This window comes from Musca autumnalis, unplaced genomic scaffold, assembly GCF_047663935.1.
Source record: "Musca autumnalis isolate F117 unplaced genomic scaffold, ASM4766393v1 scaffold_4, whole genome shotgun sequence".
NCBI lineage: Eukaryota > Metazoa > Arthropoda > Insecta > Diptera > Muscidae > Musca > Musca autumnalis.
The window spans coordinates 142,546,890-142,563,150 of NW_027411977.1; the positions used below are offsets into that span (position 1 = coordinate 142,546,890).

The 16,261-nt window shown below is 37.9% G+C and overlaps 1 protein-coding gene across 5 annotated transcripts in view; it reads left to right on the plus strand.

The window, feature by feature from the left end:
* Positions 1-16,261, plus strand: part of stet (rhomboid serine protease stem cell tumor) — a 235,805-nt gene that overhangs the window by 185,084 nt on the left and 34,460 nt on the right. The gene's annotated exons all lie outside the window — the stretch shown is intronic.

Below are 16,261 nucleotides of genomic sequence, written 5' to 3' on the forward strand. Positions count from 1 at the left end.
TGTTCCAAAATATTAAAGACGTGTTTGATATGTGTACCATTACAAGCCATGTAGTATTGGGGATGAGATGAATTGACACATTGCAAGTTAAATATTAAATATTTATGAATAATTATTGTCTAGAAAAATGTCAATTCCACCAAATTCATTGTAAATTATTTTCCTTTATTTCTAACCGTTACACAATTTGCATGTTTATTGCGGTATTATGGCGAGTACATCCGCTAGTGTGTAAATGCCAAGTTTTTAATAAAAAGATCAGGGATTCCAGGTGCAGATTCATTGTTTCAATCCAGATCGTTGCCCTTTAAACGCTATCGTGTTTATACCCTCCACCATAATTTGGAGGGTATAATTAAATTTGCCATTCCCTGTGTTACAACATCGAAATAATTACACAAAGTATATAGATTAGGGCGATCGAACCCTTAACCCGAACCCGGGCCCCCCGATATGGTTTGGTCGAACAAAATTTATTAAGCTACTGTAACCAATTATTACATTTTTTCTTTGTCATAAACATTTTTTATGTTAGGAGATTTCAAATGAAATCTTATATTTTTCTGAAGTTTCTGTACAGAAAATGAACATCAAGTCAAGTTTTGTAGGATTTTTTTTTTAAATTTTTTGTTTGTATACTCTTTTTGGGAGAAACTTCCAATAAAATCTCGGTCCAGTCCTTCAAATAAAATTACTTCCAAACGTACAACATGTTCCAAGAGAATGTGTGTGGCCAACATCTTCATGTACGTCACTCACAAAATTCAACATAAGTGCAGCTTCGAGGATAATTTGGACTTTTTGACATTTGTAGTCTTGTTTACTGCGATATCCAATTTTTAGTGGGAATGTCCATGCTTCCTGACAAAGCTCTAAATACTAAGGAGACCAACTAAAATGGCTTGTGGGCGCAGTAACTACCATTCAAACAGGCCACAACATTCTAAAAACTCCCTGAATACATAATTTTTGGGGGAAAATATTTTGATTGTGTAGCCGGTATTCGATCCGTCGGAAATTCACACGTGCTGAGAGCACATATCCTGTCGGCAAAGGCGATTTATACTTTTTGAGTTATTTTCCAGAAATCAAAATTCACGATTTTTAGTTCGTTTACAAGTTATTATAAATATAAAACGCTTTTGGGCACAAGTGGTCAATAGACAAGGGTTTTATTAGGTATTATTAGTGAATAATTATGTGGGTTTATTTAAGTATCCATTTTTATTTATCAAAACTAGGCTTTAAGAAATGTTTGAATTCCAGTAAAGTGTTTAATGTCATCGAGTACAAAAACTTCTCACGGTGCGCCTTAACTAAATTTAAATGAAAGGTGCTTACCCCTGGGAAGTTTTAGCGGATTCTGTAACTACTATGTACATACATAGAAGAGAAAAATAAAAAAAAACAAAAATCGCCGGAGGAATTTTCAAATAAATCGCGGTAAAAGTTCACATTTTTGGGTTATTTTAGGTTTTCACGATTTTGAGTGGGAACGACAAGTCCTATCGAAATGGGACTAAAAAAATGTTGTAAAGGATTTCCACTACTACAACATTTTCCTTAGTTGCCTTTCGATGGGACTTGCCGCTTCCCAGCAAAATCCTGAAAATCTAAAATGAACTTAAAAATGTGAACTTTGACCGCGATTTATTTAAAAATCCCTTCAGCGATTTTCCCAGGTGTAAGTCGTTTTTAACTAAAGTTAGTTAAGGACACCGTACATGACATTGCTTTATAAGGAGGTGATACAGTCAGTGCCTTGTCCCAATTTGAACTTCTATATCTCAAAAGTGGTAAAACTAAGGAAAAAGTAGTAAAGGCGAATCTTGTAGAGAATTTTTACAGCTACAACATTCTTTTAGTCCCATTACGATAGGACTTGCAATTTCCAAGCAAAACCGTGAAAACCTAAAAGACCCCTAAAGATTTAAACTTTGACCGCGATTTATTTAAAAATCCATCCAGCGATTATTTCTTGTTTTTGGATTTTTCTCATCTATGAACATTGTAGTTTCAGAAACCGCAAAGACTTCCAAGTGTATGCACCTTTCAATTAAAGTTAGTTAAGGCGTTCTTTAACATTATACCAAAAGTAAAGAATGCAGCCGGAACAACAATCATGAAAATTTTGGACTTACGTATGTATATTATTTTGTCACAACTTAGTTAGAGTTTTCCAATTGGTTTCAGAGGTATTTGTTCGACAATGCTGTGGCTTAGTCCAAACATGAGTTTTGTAGTCTCAAACAGTACTCTTAGAAGGATTTGGAGTCTATGAATCGTAGTCTGTATCGTCCGTTTTTAAATTTCTAAAGTTTTTAATTGGATTACACAGACTCTATTACTTCTGCTAAAAATCAAATTTGGCGTTTTTATGGCATTAAAGAATAGTTTATTCTTAGGTTATCGAGTTATTCTTCTTTTTAAAGGTAATTAATTTATAGAAGTCGTATGGGTATTTCGATATGTAATTAAAAATGAGGCGTTACGTTCGGGTCGAACTATACCCCTATACCCTATAACTCCTGTATAACTCAATTCGTCTACTCGCAAATATAGTTAAGTAGGGATTGTATTAAAACGTGGATATATTTTAACTGCTTTCTGCATGGAGGTTTTTTAACAAAATGGAATCCCAAAATCTGTATTAGATTAAGAGCTTTGAAATACTGAAAATCTTGCGATAGCAGAAATAATGGCAATTCTCTGTACTTTTAGAATTCTGGGATATACCATAACGTAGACATATATTTTTTAATCATATAGGTCCAAAATACTGAAAACTTGCACCCCCTTTTATATGGCGACTATACCAAACGTGGTTTCAATTTCAATTGTAAATATCCGAGAACTTATATTTAATACTCTGTAAAAAGTTAAAATTGTATCCTAAATATTGTGAGTTTTTCTACTGAATTTATATACTTTGTGTCAATATTTCATATAAAATCAACAGCAAACCCTTAAAAAAGCTTTACGTAACGCTACACACAATTTTCAATTTTCATGATTTTTGGTCAAGTTGGGCCCCCCCGAAATTAAATCTTGCGTACGTCCCTGCATAGACCCGCCGTTTCCCGTAGCGTTTATGTAACGCCGGCTGCCGTTTTTACGTTTTACATTCACTTTTCAATCGATTTTGCTGCAAATTGGTGTATTCAGTTTTCAGCGGATAGAAAACTTATGTACAAAATATTTTCAATATAAGTTCGCGATTAGGTATAGCCCCCATTGAACGGTACCGGTAGATGGGACCTATTTTAAAGGTTACAGACACATTTTCCAATGTACTTACTTACTTAGCTGGCCCATTACAGAATATTTGTTCCATAGGCCGAACTAATAAAAGATCTCCAATTCTCTCTATTTGTTGCTTCGCACTCTGGAATACCGCGCCTTTTCATCTCATCATCCACTTGTTTGCGCCATCTATTCCTTGGCCTGCCAAGCGGTCCGTGTTTATACGCCTTTTTAGCGGGTTCGTAATCGCTCATTCTTATGATATGGCCTAGCCAACGCAATCGCTGCATCTCGATACGTTTAACAATATTGATGTCGTTGTATAGCAGATACAGTTCGTGGTTCATGCGACGTCGATATTCACCGTCAACGCAGATTGGTCCGTAGATCTTTCGAAGAATTTTTCTCTCAAACACACCAAGCACTGCCATGTCTGCTTGCGCAAGTACCCAGGCTTCGGAGCCATACATCAGCACGGGTAGTATCAGTGTTTGTAGAGCGTTATTTTTGTTTGACGAGATGTGGCTTTGTTTTTAAACTGCTTACTTAAACCAAAGTAGCATCTGTTGGCCAATACAATTCTTCTTTTTATTTCATAACTGATGTCGTTTGTTGTGTTTCCGGAAGTGCCGAGGTAGACGAAGTCTTTTACTACCTCAACTTCCATAGTCGGTCCGAGCTCAATGGACGCATTGCGCGTCGACACCATCAACTTGGTCTTCTCACCGTTTACCGCCAGACCCACTTTAGCAGATTCTCCTTCGACCTTCATAAAGGTATCAGTTACTTCTTTTACTGATCGGCCCATGATGTCTATATCATCAGCAAAAGCAAGTAACATGTGAATATTGGTGTAGATTGTGCCACTTCTTTTGACGTTTGCCTCTCGTATAACCTTTTCCAGCAGGACGTTGAAGAGATCACACGAAAGGCTGTCTCCTTGTCTGAAACCTCTTTTGGTACCAAACTCTTCGGAGAGGTTCTTTCCTATTTTAACTGAGGACCTCGTGTCAGTTAAAGTCATATTACAAAGCCGGATGAACTTTGCGGGCACCCCAAATTCAGACATGGCTTGGAATACCTTTGAACGCAGCGGGCTGTCGAAAGCTGTTTTATAATCGATAAAAAGGTGGTAGGTGTCGATCTGCATCTCTTGGGTCTTCTCCAGGATTTACCGCAGGGTAAATATCTGGTCAATGGTGGACTTGCCAGGTCTAAAGCATAGCCGACCAAGAAGAGCGAGCGCTTAAATTGTTTATGTGTGGGTAAAATTACACTGACAGAACAGAACAGGGTGATGATTTTCATATTGAGTATGAAATGAAAAACACAGAAAAAAAGTTGTCACGGCGTGTTAGCGTTCAGAGCCAAACATAGTGGTGGGTGTGTGGGTTCGAATCGTCGGCTTTCCTTTTTCATTTGCATTATAGATCATAAAAAAGCTCGATTAATAAATTAAAAAAAAAAAAAAATAATACTAAAAATGATCTTCGCCTAAAAAGGCAAAATTTTCAAATAGAAAAAATATATTGTTGGCGCGTTCGCTTTGTATGACTAAAATTAAAAATAATATACATACATATGTACAGTGAATCACAGTCAAAAGTATCCACTTCAGTTTCTTTTATTAAAACTGCGATTGCTAAGAGTTAATTAATGATAGCGATTTCGTTCTTTTTTATATTTTTACATTAGGGTCTTAACTTAAATATAATAAAATAAAATTAACGAAATTCGGTTAAATTTAGATAAAAAAAATAAAAATTGTTAAACAACATCGATTTCTACCTCACAGTGAAAATTATCCACTCATATTATTTTTTCATATTATTTTTGTCATTAAATGATATTTTGTATGCGTATTATAATGACGCCTAAGGTAAGATGGATATACATTTTTTATTGTTGCATTACAGACGAGGCATTCTGCGTCATTAAAATATTAATACAAAACAAAAAATCATTTTCAAATTCTTCCCTCCACATATTTGCTGTACAACTGCAAAATCTTTTCAGTGTACCCAAAAAAAAAAAAAACAAATAAAGCGGCATCAACCTGCTTGCATGAAATTCAGTACAAAACTGAAGTAAAAAAATCAAAACATTTGCTCTCTTACTTTGCGTTCGGGTCGCGTGTGTGTGATTTGCCGAAAAACTTCGTAACCAAATCAATACCCACGAACGGGTTTGGTCTAAAGCCGCATTGGTATGGTCCAATTATCTCGTTGACCATAGGCTTTAGTCGTTTGCACAATATCCCTGACACGATCTTGTAGGCAATAGGGAGTAGACTTATGCCCCTATAGTTAGAGCATACAGTCTTATCTTGTGGACGGGGTACAGAATACTCAGGTTCCAATCGTCGGGTACTCGTTCTTCCTGCCAGATGGTGCTAACTAGCTGATGAATACACCTTATCAGCGTGTCGCCTCCGGTTTTGAACAGCTCGGCTGGTAAGCCATCGGCTCTTGCTGCCTTATTATTCTTCAGCCGATTTATTGCTGTCTTTACCTCATCTTGGCTGGGTGGTATACATTCAATACCATCTTCTGGGATTGGGATTGTGGTATCTTCGTCGTCTTCGCTGCTATTGGATACCAACAGTTTTGAAAAATGTTCTTTCCATATCCTGAGTACACTATCTGTATCAGTTACCAAATTACCTTGCTGGTCTCTACAGGAGGATGTGCCTATACCAAAGCCATCAGTTTGATGCTTGACTCTTTGGTAGAATTTTCGGACTTCATTCTGGCTCCTGTACATCTCGATTTTTCACACTCCCGCTTTTCCATCTCTCTCTTTTTCCTGCGGAAAAGACGTTTCTCCTCTCTCCTTTTCTCCCTGTATCTCTCTCGTGCGCTACGCGTTGCTACGGATTTTAAAGTAGCCCTATATGCCGCATTTTTCTCTTCGGTGGCAGCACGACACTCCTGATCATACCATGGATTCCTTGGTGGAGGTCTCTGGTATCCAAGTATGGATTTTGCGGCTGTTTGCATGGAGTGAGCAATGTTTTGCCATTGCGCTGATATGTTATCGGCATGAGGAGTGCTTTGATTAAGCAATTGGGCTAGTTGAGTGGAATATGCTGTGGCTATCTGTTGTGATTGCAGCTTACCGATGTCTAACTTTCGTGTTGTGTCTGTTCGTACTTTGTTTGCTACGTTTAAGCCGGTGCGTACCTTTGCTGCAACAAGGTAGGGGTCCGAATCAATGTTTGCGCCTCGGAACGATCGTACATCCAACACGCTCGATGAATGTCTTCCATCTATCACAACATGATCAATTTGATTTCTTGTTTTCTGATCTGGAGACAGCCAGGTGCCCTTATGAATATCGAGATGATTAAATCTGGTACGGGTAACTACCATGTTTTTTGCAGCTGCAAAGTCTATCAGCCTCATACCATTGTCAGATGTTTCAATGTGGAGACTGAATTTCCCGACTGTTGGGCCAAAGATATTCTCCTTTCCAATTTTGGCATTAAATCGCCTAGAATGATTTTAATGTCATGGGCAGGGCAACGGTCATATGTTTCTTCTAAGTGCTCGTAAAATATATATTTGGTCTGTTCGTCCTTTTCTTCAGTTAGAGCATGAGCGCAAATAAAGCTGATGTTGAAGAATTTAGCTTTTATTCGAATTGCAGCAAGTCTTTCATTCACTGGGGTGAAGCTTGATACCAGATGTTTTAGTCTCCGACTAACTACGAATCCGCAACCAAACTCATGCTTTACGTCATGGCAGCTATAATACAGTGCGTCACCTTTAGGTGTTGTTGTGACGCCTTTCCTAATCCATCGTATTTCCTGTATGGCAGTAATATCGGCCTTGTACTTTTCAAGTGCGTCTGCCAATGCGAAGACTGCACCTTCTCTATAAAGAGTGCGAACATTCCAGGTGCAGATTCGCAGATCATGGTCCTTAAAACGTTTGCGGGGTTTGTCAACTTTAGAGGGTTTTGTTTTTCTTTTCTTTCGTTTTTTCATAGTAGGCTGGTTTTTCTAAGGGAGGGTTACTAACCCGACGCCCAAACCCAAGTTTTTAACGTTCTTATGGGAGAAGGCGCGCACATGTTAGCTCACTACCTTTAACGGGTGTTAAAGGCAGTTCCCCAGGTGACACCACGGGGAGGTCAGTGTCCACTTGAGATGAAAGAGGGACCAAGACAAATCCTGGGCTTTGCCATGTTAAAACCGGTCAGGACCGTTCCTTGGTATCTTCCATCCTCTACGTCACCAATGTATTTGGTTGTATTTTGGAATTTTATGTTCTTCGTAGATAGAAAACCACTGTGCGAAATATTAGCATCGTATATACGATTTTTGGTATAGTCCCCAAATGACGGGTTCCTCCATGTTAGGTAATTTAAATGTTGAAGACAAAAATTGCAACCGATTTTGATGCCCCCATAGAAGCGAAATTTGCAGGTTGTGGCGTCAATGTCGCACTGAAATGGCTGAAATTCATTATTAAGTGTTCTTTGGGGGTATACAACTTTCCACCATAAATATGTCAGTAAAGGTCTACGTCTTCATATAGTCCCCACAGAAAGGTACTCCCCAATTTTCAGTATTTTCAACGTTTTAGCCACATTAATTAACCGAAATGACTTAAATTTTGTATTTAGTCTTTACAAGGAGCACAGAATTTTATAACAGGTACAAAACATCTCTTAGAAAAAAATCACACTGTATATGTGCATGTTGTGGTATAGCCCCATATAAGGGTACTATCAGATTTTAATTCACATTTGTCTACCGAATTGGTTGTTAATTGAAAATGGGTGTGCTTTCAAAAGATAGAAAACTTACGCGCAAAAAACAATCCATATATGTATGTATGTTTATTCAAATTTTAGTCCAGCCCCTATGTATCGACATTGTGTAATTTTATGTATTTCGAGTTTTTTTTGTCAAATTTTCGAACCGAGGAAAGAGCTCTCTTAAAGCGTTTTGCTACTTCTGGCGGTTTTATTATAGTGGGTTACTAACTGGGTGATGTAGGGGGGATAACTGGGTGATGTAGGGGGTGGAAGATACCAAGTAATGATCCTGACCGCCTTTAGCATGTCAATACCCAGGACTTATCTAAGTCACTCTTTCATCCCAAGTGGGCACTGACCTTCTTTTGGTGTCACCTGGGGAACTACCTTTAATACCTGTAAAAGCAAAGTTATTTGATATCAGTCTCATATGTATCCATGCCCTGACCGAAGAGAAAGATGAACATATCGTCACCTGAAATGCCCAAAGACGTAACCCTCAACGTAACCCTTTGAGGGTTACGTCTTTAGACATTTCAGGAGACGATATGACGGATATATTTGACGAGAGAGCATATGATCGCTGCCATGGCCCTTTGGTTCCACGGTCGGCAAGTTCAGCCTGAGGTAACATCCGATAACAGAATGATGCTAACGAATTTTGCAGCGGCAAAAAGCATGGTGGTGAGATACACCAGGTTCCGTGAATACCGGTGTCGTATGAACCATGAGTTGTACCAGCCGACCGATATGAATATAGTAAAATATATCGAGCTTCTCTTTAGAATAAAAAACATTTCAGGGTTTCTAACTGGGCACCTATACATCTGTATAGGGATTCATTTATATACCCTTAGCCTTTAGGCTAACGAGGCTAACTTTGATACGACCAAAAATACATCTCATAGAAATAAGTATGTTTGCACGAAATCCGTTTTAGGCAATTTGTAGTCGATTTAGCCATGTCAGTCTGTCACGCATTTTATATTTTCTCCCAACTTAATGTGCACTATCGGCCATTAATTCGGGTATCCACCCCACAAAACATTCAAAATGGTGCGCACTATAACTCTCGTAGGGAGTAATCTTAATTAGTCTAAACTTTGAACATCGTAATATTTCCTCCAGAAAAAGATTCGAAAGTAGACTATATCAGTCCACTCATCCGGGTACCTTCCACACAAATTTTGGGAAAAAGTGCAGTTTAAGATCGCTTCTCGAATTATTTTGATGTTTGATCAATATAACGATGTTCGTATGTTCGTTCGTCTGTCTGTTGAAATCAAGAAACGGCTCCCAATATTTAAAACAGAGCTTTATAATTTGGCACAGAATTTTCTATTACTCCTAGGATGTTTGCTATTGAATAACCCATTTTCAATACATGGTCCTCGTTTTGATATAGCCCCATAGAACGGTACATCCAAATTTTCGGTATTTTTATAGTTTTAGCCTGAATATCACACTGATATGGCTGAAATTTCGTATTAAATCTTCGTTGGGAGCACAAAACTTTCACTAGAAATGTGTCCACGTGTTAATGTATCCCCCAGAGAAGGGTATCTCTCGATTTCAACATTTTTAAAGTTTTAGCCACATTGTCACACAAGAACTTTTGGCATAAATCCAAGAATTCACGGTACCGCCTGAAGCACTTATTACTTTCATAAACTAAAGGAAACTATTCCAGTTTGCTTCTATACAAGTCCTGATGGATGATATAAAATGTTCGGCTTGGCCGAACTTAACTCGTTTTTTACTTGTTTTTGCAACAGGTTGTTCTCGGGCCCCCTTTTACGACGGTATAAGTTTTTCCAGGGGCAAGTCCATACTTCCTGGGAAAATTATCGAAAGCGGTAAAGTGCCTCTACAGGCTCCATGTGTAGTGGCTAATGCGAAAACTGTGCTGTGAATCTTAGCGAGCATCCAATTTGGTCCAAACTTTGGATCTCCAAATTTAGTTTAAGTTCGAAATGGGCCACACCTTAGGGCACTTCCCTCACTAAAGTTACCACCTATGTATCAAGAAGTATTAACAAATCTGTAGTGGGATTCTCTAACACATTTTTTGAGTTACCGACAAAAATCGGTAAAATTAAAACGCAAAATTATAAATGAAAACTTCAAATAAAGGTTGACAACACTCGTGCTATCGGTAGAACTTTACGACTGCTTTTTATTCGTCGCTAACCTGCCGAAAAACATCGGTAATTACCGAAATTATAAACATTTTAATTTTACCGACAATTGTCGGTAACTCAAAAAATGTGTTAGAGAATCGCACTACTGAAGTCACTTAAAATGGTAAAGCTTAAAATGGTAAAGACAACATACCCTAGGAACTACTTCGGTATGGGGTAGAACCCATTGTGCAAGCTATTATCCCAAGAGCAGACCACACAGAGACATTGCCATAACCGTTGTAGACTGTAATCCGAAAGGACAACGCAAAAGAGGAAGTGAAAAAACTCCTGAAATCATTGTTCAAAAAGAGAACTAGAATAAGCCCATGCACCCCGATTCATATTAGATCAATGATATGGGACCTACTACCGATCGGCGTGTCTTAAGACACCACCGGTAGAGAAATTTTGCATGGCTGAAATATTCAGGAAATGTCGCCAACATTACGGAGGGGTAATCAGCGTGCATGCCATTGCACGATGGTGGCACCCGTTTATGTAATTAATGCAGCTCTTACAAGCTTTATATTATCATTTGGGAGTAAAATTGAATGTATTTTCGAAACAAATATCGTAAGATAATATTGATATTATTATCGGAAGTCTAACCCAGTTCAAAGTTTGTTTATTAATTTTATTGTAACTAAATCGAACCACGCATTGGTTAATACACCACATTTGTTTTATAGCACACCTTAGTCCATATTTTTTAAATATTTTAATTTCGAACATTATATTTCAGTTTTTGTTTTGTTTATTTTTGTAATCTTCCTAATATGTTATGTTTTTATAACGTTTTTTTTAATTACTAGCGGTAAACTAATGAATGGTATTTAATTATTACAAAAATTATTTACAAATGACACACATTCTTGTTTATCCTTTTTATGGCTTTATGTTATTATTAAAATAACACAATCCAGTTAATGTAGATTCTTTGATGAGTGCATTGCATATTTATGTTTATGTTTGTTTCAATAAATATTTGTTGCATTAACCCTTCACATGACTCGGAATTAATATATGAATCAAATGTGTACGAATGGCATATAACATCCAAATTTTAGAATTGTTATACCCTACACCTAACCAAGCGTACTCTAGTATAGAGTACAGTACTCTATTTTAAGTGTCCGTACTCTATTTTTTTAAAGTACTCTATTTGTCCTCTATTTTTGATTTATTTTACGAATACATGTATAATACATCCAATCCAGTGAAATTAGGAAACCCTAGGCAGAAATTAAACAAAATAGGTCTCTCTGGTTACTCTTCCGGCAAGAATTGTTCAGCAAGTGCTTTCTCAGAGAGTAAGGTAGTTTTATTCTCTGTTGCATGGCAGAATAATAGGTAGGAAAATCGATGATGGCAACCCCTATCTTCCTGTAAACCATATTTAATTTTCAATTTCGGTACACTTTAACGTATGGCAAGCAAAGATGTCAATATTATAAGATAGGAAAAGTCAATTGTGAAAAATTAACTGTAGAGGGAGTTAACCTCTGTTGCTACGACATCATAGCAACATTCTGTTAAACGAAAACTGTTATTCATTGGAATATTGACAAGAAAAACATTAAAACTCAAGTTTGACGGCATTCGCTTTTGATTTTTTCATTGAATGAACAATAAAAAAAGAAAATAAATAAATTTCAGCCACAAAACACGACGTTAATGTTTTCTGCCGCGAGAAATGGGAATCAAAAACGATTGGCATGGCTGTTATCAATTCCAGTGAGTTGTGTAGACATCTGTAACCAAAATATGGAACTATTAGCATATGTTTTTGGAAAATGCATTTGTTCGGGTCTTTATTGCTATACGTCTTTGTGGCAAGTGGCATATTTTTTAAGAAAATCACAAATGCGTGACGTTTAATACCTTTTAAATTACTTTTTAAATTTACTTTTTTTGAAATATATTAATTTTAGAATGTATTCTATTTCTTCGATTTATTGTAATTTGCTCTTAATATTATGTTTCAATAAAATGATGAGAAATCCCCAAAAATATGAATGTAAAAAATGTTTAGCATTTGTCAGAGTCTTTACGTACTTTTCAAAGATGGTTGTTGTAAATTTATGAAAAAAAAAATCAGCTGAAGCAATGCGATGTGATCGCCATTAAAAGAAATAAATCAAGCAAAAATTATTAAAAATAAATCAGAAAACACGGTGCTCGTGAATCAAATTTGAATGGGAGGTGCTTACACCTGGGAAGTTTTTACTGATTCTGAAACTACAATGTTCATAGATGAGAAAATCAAAAAACTAAAAAAATCGCCGGAGCGCGTTTTAAATAAATCGCGATTCATTTGCTTGGAAACCGCAAGTCCTATTGCAATGGGACTAAATAAGATGTTGTAGTTATGAAAATTCTCTACAAGATTGTTTCTTACGATATCTTGAGATATTGATATCTTGAGATATAGAAGTTCAAATTAGGACAATGGATTGACTGTATCGCCTCCTTATAAAACAATGTAATGACTGCAATTTCCCATCTTAAACCTACGAGTATATATCTCAAAAACGGTACAACCTAGAAAAAAATTGCGAAATAATTTTTACAGCAAACACATATTCTTTAGTCCCATTTCGAAAGGATTTGCAGTTTTCCAGCTAAATTCTGAAGACCTATGAAAAAAATCTGAAAGTTTGATCTGAACCTCTATATCACAAAAATGGTAAAACCTTGGAAAATATCAATCAGCCGATCTTGTACAGAATTTTCGCTGCTACAACATTTTCTTTAGTCCAATTTCAATAGGACTTGCGGTTTCCAAGCAAAATCGTAAAAACCTAAATCGATGTTCGCATCTCCGAACGAAACACATTGGAAGAGTATATTCCGACCGATCTGGTTTCTGTTTTTGTTTTCATATGCTGCCACCATTACGACGGTACGATTGAACATCCTAATATTTTCACCAAATACGAAAATGGGCCATATTGGCCCACTCCTTCGGCTACATCCCCCATGAAAGTTAAAAAATCTGTAAGAAACCGTTTAACACCAATTAGGTTAGGTTAGGTTTGGTTTAAAAGAGGGATTATGCAAGATCACCACATGTCCGTGTGGACATACACTTAAGGCTTACGGAGGCCTGTTGTGCGCTCGAATTTGGGGTCAGGATGAGGTTGCATATTGTATTATAAGAATCTGTTAGCTAAATTCCTGATTATTTTGTTGAAATTAGTTTACGTCTTCTATGCTATTTAAATAGTCTCTTAAATTTTTGAGCTCGAGCCTTTGTGTTATGTTGCTCCCATAGCTGGGTTCTCAGGTTTGTGAAGACCTGGCAATAACAGAGATAGTGTTCCAACGTTTCGTCGTCCTCTCCGCATGCTCTGCATTCACTGTTTTCTACACAACCTTTTTTGTGCAGTTGGGCTTGTAGCCCCTGGTGTCCTGTAAGGATGCCCGTCAGTCTAGTTATGTCTTTTTTGCTTAGTAAAAGTAATTCCTTTGTTTGTCCTTGTCTGGGTTTCCCATAGGATTTTTGTGTTTTTTCCCTTCTCTTTACTACTCCAGAGGGGTATATGTGCTCACTGGCTTGTTTTGCCAACGAGTTTGCCATTTCATTACGCCTAATCCCTATATGCCCTGGTACCCATATAATGTTTACCGTGCTATATTGGGAGTAGTTGTTTATAGACTTTATACATTCCAATATAGTTCTAGATTTCACTGTCTTGGTTGTTATAGCCTTATTGGCTGCTTTGCTGTCCGTAAACCAGTTCAGACACTCTGCTATCGCTCGGATTTCCGCCTGAAGAATCGTATTATGCTCCAGCAATCGGAGGGAGATTTTCGTTTCCGGTTCCATGATATAAAGACCCAGTCCGGTTCTCCCCCCAGCACAGCCTCATCCGAAACCCGCAGATTCCAGCGGGAATCTGTGCTAAAGCTGCATCGATCCACATGTCTCTGTTTGGTATTAAAACTTCACACAATGCTACTTCACTAGTTTCAGGTATACGGTCTGATACTATTAGGTTTATAGATTCTTTAGTAAATTTTGGTGGTATGTTTGGTGGTCTTTGCCGATCCATTCGCTTATCGACTTTAGCCTTTTAGCTCTGATGGCTGCCTCATACCTTACCTGAATTTCTATTGGGTGTATAAACAAAATTGTTTCTAAAGCCCTAGTGGGTGTGGTCCTCATTGCCCCGGTAATGCTTAGGCAACATGTTCTTTGGACTTTTGCTATATCTTCACATTGCATTTTTTGTCCATAGCTGTCCACCATAACACAGACGCGTATAGCCAGTGTGTCATCCTAGGATTAAAACCCCATTTTGAGTCTACTGCCCTTCTACAAGTTGACCAACATATTTGGGCCTTGTTGGCCCTTTCTTGAATATGGACTTTCCATTTAAGTTTCCTAGCCGGAATTACACCTAGGTATTTAACTGTACGTTAAATGTTTATTGTCTCATGTAGGAACCGAATTTCCCTCTTTTCGTTTTTCTAGTGATAGACATAGTTCCGTTTTTTCGGGTTAACGTTCAGACCTCTCGGTCTGGCCCAGTTGTATGCAGACTGGGTCAAATACTTCTCTTCGGTTAAGGTGCTTAAGAGACTATTTGTGGTAGTAACCCACAAAAGAGGTGATAGTATCCCTCCCTGTGGCGTTCCTTGTCAGACGTTGTCCCTTATTTTGACGTCATATAGCCCGCATCTTATCCATCTATTCCTTAGCATGTGGTTTATACAGTTCCTTAGGGCCCTGTCAACTTGAAACTCATCTAAAGAGTGGATCAGCGTCTCGGTGCTGACGTTGTTAAAAGTGCATTCGATATCGATGCATGCAGCGAGTATATACATCTTCATTTCGAAGGTTCTCTCTATATGGTGTACTACCTCATGTAAGCGGTTTCCACTGATCTGCCTTTAACGTATGCATGTTGTGTGTATTTAAGCATATCGTTGGGGAGTTTACTCCTTATCATGGTGTCGACTGTCCGTTCCATTGTCTTGAGTAAGAATGAAGTTAAACTTATCGGGCGATAAGATTTTGGTATTGCGTAGCTAGCCTTGCCAGGTTTAGGGATAAAAACTACCCTTGCTTCTTGCCAGGCTAGCGGGATGTAAGCAAATTTTAAACAAGCGTTGAAGATCCCGACCAGTTTGAACGCAATAAGGTCCATTTCCCTTTGTAGTAGGGTCGGGAAGATCTGGTCTGGTCCAGCTGCTTTGTATGGTTAAAGGCTCGTGATAGCTTGTTTGGCCAATGAGCTGTCGATTTTTGGTGCATCCTCTGATGAGTAACCACACTCAGTCGATGCCTCGGTGCTAGCCGTGGTGTTCGACGGGAAGTACGTTGTCATCAGATGGCCTAGAGTTTCTTCTGTTGTTTCCATCCTTTTTCCACTTTCATTGGCCATTTGCTCGGTCTATGTATGGGTTTTGGATAGAAATTTCTTAATTTTCGAAACGTTGTTTACGCTATCCAAGTGTTCGCAAAATAGCTTCCAGGAGTTTCGTTTGGCGTTCCTTGTAATTTTGTTGTATTCCTTAAGTTTTGCCTGTAAGTTGTCCCAGAATACAGGTGCTTTTTTACGTTTTGCCCTATTATAAAGTCGACGGACCTCCTTTCCCTTGTCATACAGGGTTTTTCGTAGGCGGATTTCCTTTCACGAAGGGGACAACTTTCTTCGAAGGACCTTACTAGTGCCTCGGTTAACTTGTGGACATTTCTGTCCATGTCATCCTTACTTAGGCATTCCTCATCTCCTTGCCCTATTAAAATGACCGATGAGAACGCTATCTTACGAAATGGGTATCCGATTTGACTGAAGCTTTGCACATCGTAAAATTTCTTCTAAATCTACATCAACCTTCCAGAGGGTCTATATCTTCGTACACCTTCTTCACAATATTCATTCTTCCGTTAAGTGCAGATTAAGGGCTGTCTAAAGATCGTTTTAAAATGTTTGTCAAAGGTACACCTGGTGATCCTTTTAAGTTTTTCGTGCTTTCTGACATAGCTCTAAATCCTACGGTGATAATTAAGGAACAGAATGATTCCCAAAACAAGATCCACCCCGCAAAAATTCAACACTTTT